Source organism: Pteropus vampyrus, unplaced genomic scaffold (assembly GCF_000151845.1).
Source record: "Pteropus vampyrus isolate Shadow unplaced genomic scaffold, Pvam_2.0 Scaffold256, whole genome shotgun sequence".
Classification (NCBI taxonomy): Eukaryota; Metazoa; Chordata; class Mammalia; order Chiroptera; family Pteropodidae; genus Pteropus; species Pteropus vampyrus.
Genome location: NW_011889037.1, coordinates 897716 through 903247, shown reverse-complemented (window position 1 = coordinate 903247; position 5532 = coordinate 897716).

The window sequence follows — 5532 nt, the reverse complement described above, 5'->3', positions numbered from 1 at the left end:
TTTGATCCCCATCCACACGCCCCACTGGGACGGCCCCCAGCAAGCGCAGACCCCCACACGTGGGTCTGCCCGCGGCCTGTGCCTGCAGAGCGCCCGGCCTTCCCCAGCCCGAGGCGGTCCTTTAGCAGGGGGATCTGCGTGGAAGGCCGTGGTGGAAAACTCGTCTGCCCGGGGCCAGCCCGGTCCGTGTGACTGCAGACACCAGACGGCTGTGGGGCCACCCAGACACCCTTGCCTCATGCCATGCTAAGGATGAAACCTGTTCCCCAAAATGGCCAGAAGAACGCCCATGGAGCCAGGCCCCTTTGCCAGCCTACAAGGACAATAATTTGCCCCCACCATCCTTGGACTTCATCCCCGAAAAGTGCCATTTGCCCAGAAGCCAGCAGACAAGCCACCTCCTGTGCTCAGAGAGGGACTTGTCCCTTCCTCCCTGTGTTATTGCTTGGCGCCTCCCTGCCTGGGTAGGTTCTAGAGTGTGATGGGCGCTCAGTGTCCTCCCATTCCCTCCCACCATGTCCCCTGGGCTAGGTGCCCTGGCAGAGGGGACTTATGTTCCCAAGTGGCTTTTTATCCTGTGCCCACTGCCAGCCCATGCTCTCGGTGGCTCTCCTCTCCCCCAGCCCCAAATGACAGTGGACTCGTCTTCAAATAAGAATAAACATGTGTGCCTGTTCTCTGGGGCCTGCGACAGCGCCGAGCCACCCCGTGACTTGGGTGGGATTGATGGCCCCGTCTTACCAGCAAGCCGGGCGCATCTTTTACCGACTCTGGCCTCGGGTGATGGATGGCTTTCTCACGAACACAACACTGTTGCTCGTATTTACAAACACTTCGTTTCTCACGTTGCGTTGATGCTTCTCTGGCACCGCTTGGTGACACTCCCGTGACTGATGCGTCGCCGGCTGTCGCCACCATTGATTAAGGCTTCCTGTGGCCCCTGGCCGCCCGTTCCTCCACGCGCCGCAGGGCCGCAGGCGGGCGGCGCGCACTTAGTGGTATGCCGCGTCCTCTTCGCGCCTCACGGCCGTTTGTCTTTCAGTTTACATCGTGCGCCCTCCGAGTACGGTGTCCACCAGGACGCCAGAACCCGAGCGCGCCGCTGCGGCCAGCAGACGAATCTCACCGGCCCTCACTGGGCCTGCGAAGCCTCCTCCCCCGCCCCTCGTGTGAGTGTAAAGAGTATTGAGACAGGAGAGGAAGCCCGTGTGAGTGCCACCGCTTCTTACCAAGTCGTCCAGCACCGAGGACTGAACCCAAGGACCCCAAACCCAAATTCTTCAGCTCCCCCTGGGAAGAGGCAGTCATCAAAGCAGCCGAATCGAGGCCTGGTGAGAATGTTCTAGAATCAACGATTTTCTCCATATTTCTCTATCTAGACCGCCGCCTCCCGATGGCATTTTTGGTTCACTCGTGGCACTCCCCATGCCCGTCTCCCCGGGGCAGAGGTTGGACGCTGCGAGTGGGCAAGTCGGCAAGTCTGGGGACAGCCAGGTCCTTATCTGGGACTCATAGAGGAGCCCGAGCTCCCTCCCAGCTCGGGGTCTGCACGCTCGCGCTTGCGCCGAGCCCGTCGGGCCAGCCGTCCGCAGAATAGCGACCGGCGAAGCGTCGGGCCGGCCCCGTCGCGCGTCCGCCTCCCGTCCGGTGGCCCATGCGCCCTCCAGCTGCTGCCCCCTCGTCCGCCTTTGCGCACCAGCGGTCGCCTCCCCGCCTCCCTTCCCATCCGCTCGCTTGGCCTCCAGTTTTTTTTAACGTCAAAGCACAGCAGTCGGTCTTTACGGTGCAGCAGTACGTAAAGAAAAAGGCCACCGTTTCTCCAGCCCGCGGGCCTGAGGCAGCCAGACGCCACACTTAGGGGTGTAGCCTGCCACTGACTCGTGCTTCTGGGAACTGCACAGACAGGTGCACTTGGAGTTTCCTTCGTGTCTTTTTAAGATACCAACATGGGACTTGTTTCACTCACTGCACAATATCACATGGACTCCATCTAGACCATTACATGAAGCTCATTCTAAAACAACGTCGTTATAACCCACAGCATGGAAAAGCCATTATAGAATTGTCCAGACCTCTGTTGGGGAACACTGGGGTCGTACCCAGGTTTTTGTTTTATTTCGTTTTCTATTAATTCTGACATTTTTACTTCAGAAACCTTGATATCTAAAAGCAGGCCCACCGAAGCTGAGGGACACGTGTTTTAGGTTTTAAGCGCTTCTTCCAGAGGACTTTCCGAGAAGGCTTCGTCCCTCCCTCCGTGGACTGCCCACTGTCCTGCATCCTTGTCAGCACTGCGTGCCGCCGACCTTTCAGATGTCTGACTGTCTGATAGCTTACAGAGAGGTCCCGTTGTGCCCAGGCTGGCCTTTCCCTGGCTCCCAGTGTGAGAGAGGACATCTTGTGGGACATTCTTGGCGGCAAGTGTCAGAAAAGCCCAACTCAAAGTGACTGGGGTGGGCAGATTGTTCTCTCGCCAAATAGAAGTCAGGGGAGGAGCAAGGCCTGGGCTCTCCGCCGCTCTCGGCCTCCCCCACGGTCACAGGCAAGACCACGGTGCAGTCCTCGGTGTCTCACTCAGTCAGGAGAGCGTCCGGCCACAGGGGAGACATGGTCCCCTCCTGTGGGACAATCCCAGGAGTTCCCTGAAGACCACCCTCTTCCCACTGGCTGAAACTGCACCCTAAGCTCATGGGTGTAGATTCATCGTTGGCAGAGGGACCAGGACGAAGGCGACCGATGTAGATGGTGGTGTCTTAGTGGCATTTGGAGCAGGACAGTGACTGTACGGGTGTGCCTCAGTGTCACGGCCATTTCATATCCCAGCCCCCCCAACACAGTTCAGGCACCCTTTGCTTAAGCACTGTGGATCTACACCTTCTGGGCTGAGACCGGTCAGGGGCGAGGCGTGTGTCTGGGCCTGGCCACCAGCAAGGTCTGCCATGTGGGGGGTGGGGGGGTGAAATCGACCCACAGTGAACCGAGCGTGGCCTCTCCGTTGGATTCTGATGTTTTCGCTCGGAGAGCTGCATGGGGAACGCTGCCGCCCCTCACAGGAAGGAGTCACTTGGCCAGCAGGGAGAGCACCGGTGCCCCGCGGGTTAGATGGCTGGCGGCCAGACTCCGAGAGCTCCAAGCACCCTTAGCAGTTCATTCTGTGTTTGTCGGCCTGGTCTTGTTTCCTCTCCCTTGCCTTGGCTCAGCTTGGATCGTTGTTTCGGTCTGGTACAGAGTCATCCATTTTCTCTAGATCTTCCGATTAGCTTCCATAAAGTTCTCTGACAGTTTGCAAAATCTCCCCGGGGCGTGGTGCTTTTCCTTTTGTAAAGTGGTGTGTTTGTGTTTTTGCTCTGAGGTCAGTCCCTACTCACAGCCGACCCACACGCTTTCTCTCTCTGCAGATGGACGACGTTGGAGGCAGCCGTGCGCCAGCTGGAACAAAACATCCCGCCTTCCCGGCAGCCACGTGTGGCGGGAGGCACAGCTCTGAGGGCACCGGGGCTTGTTTTCTTCCCTCCTTCATGCTTCTTTCGTCCTCACCTCCCTGGAACTCGGAACAGCCCAGAGGCAGAGTCACCACTCTCCACGCGGGGCCGGTGAACCGGGGCCGATGCCACTGTGGTCACACCCGAGCCTCGCGGTCCACCTGGGGGACGGACCCGAGTGGGGGTCTGGGGAAGACAGTGAACAGCTCGCTAGCCCGGCTCAGCCTCTGCACCCCGATCTCGTGTGGGAAGAGCCAGACCCCAGCTCGGACGATCTCTTTTTTCCCCCCTTGGGCCTCCTGGGGATTCATCGGCCTTTTTCTTTTGTCCCTCCCGCAGCTTTTTTGCTATGTGACGGACAGTAGCTTTTAATCATTGGTAATTTCCTCCTTTTTCTTTTGATTTGGTTAATTCATTTAATATCTATTTTAGCAAGACTTACCTGAGTTTGCAGAATTTCCTTTGGTTTATTCCATACATTTTATAGAATGTTATTTATTTTCTAGTTACTCCTTAGCTAATGCGCTGTTGGTTTTTTAACTTTAATTCAAACCTTATTTAGAACTATCTTTTCACTTCCAAATGGTTATGTTTTATTTTGGCTGGTTTTCGTTGTCAATTTCTAGGCATCCTCTCTTTAATAAAAAACAAGCTTCGGGATCCCGTGGCTATTGAAGGCGCACAGTTTCACGAGACCCGCTTAGCAAAACAGCCGCCTCCCCCGGGGCCCCAGCGTCCCTCCCCGAAGACAGCCCCTTAATGACTTTGAGCGACTACTTGTTATTGAATTCCACAGTTCTGAACAACAGGCTTCTGCTTCTGGAATTTTATTTTCTAATTTAGGCCTCATGTATTGACTTAGTCTTAGGAGGATGGAGGCTCAGCATCTTTCACCCTCCACGTCCACTGCCTTCCTCCCCTGCACCTCTCCCTCCTTCTCATAGAGTCATGCTATAATTGCCTTGGGGGTCAAGATGCCCGGACATCTTGGTGACATCACAGTAGCAATGACAAAGAAGCACAGAGCTCAGTCAGGTAATGCTGTGTTTATTTTTTATTTCCTGCACAGCGTTTTATGTTCCCTGGAGTTAGCAACCATCTTATTTTGTCGTTGTTATTGTCGCAGGTGGCCCGGGCAGGCGGAGGAGCTTAGCTTACAGGATTTGGCCGCTCTGGAGAAAGGCAGGATCAGGTGTGCCTGTGGGGGGAGAACCAGCCCAGGGCTCAGCGGAAGGCGAGGGGGGGGTGATGGTTAGGATGGGCAAGGCTGGAACTTTAGAGGAACGTGATAAAAGATTAGCTTCGGTTACTGTTCACGCCCCTCCAGAGAGAGTGTGTGTTCTTGGGTGAAGTGAGCCCCACACGAGCTCTGAGTGGGTTCCAGAGTCACCAGGAACGTGGAGAAGTTAGGAAGGGCCCCGGGTGGAGGCGCATTGCTGGGGCAACCCTGCGGGGAGCGCGGGTTCTGGAAGCAAGCCGGCTCTGCAGGCGGGCTGGTCCTGGAGGCGAGTCGGTTCTAGAAGTGGGTTGTGGAAGTATAGAGGGTTCTGGAAGCAGGCTGTGGAGGAAGGACGGCGGACCGTGCAGACGGCACCGGAGTGGGTCTCTGAGCGGAGACGAAAGCGGGCATTGTTTCAGAACCCGCGCCAGCGCTCGCTCGGCAAAACCGTTAAAAACCCCATTGTGAACGTTTTGGGACGAGCCCCTTGAAGGGTCCCTGTTGCCGGGGGACGGGATAGCACTGCTCGGTGGCAAACGTGGAGCTTGCACCGGGGGCTGCGCTGGGAGGTGCGCGGAGGCAGCGTGGACCGGCGCCCTTTGAGAGTTAACGTTTCACGTTTCTTTTTTCCCTTTTTCCCTAACTTTGCTGCCGGCTAAGCCGCCAGCGCATGCGCAGTACAGGCCCCGTGCCTGCCCCTCAGCGTCGGGCCGGGCGGTTGCCGGGGTGACCGCATTCCCCCAGGACACCGCGGGCGGGTGGGCGGGGCCTGGGCGCGCGAAGCCGCCTCCCTCGCTCTCTGGTTGGTCGAGGCCGCTGTCCTTTGGAGTA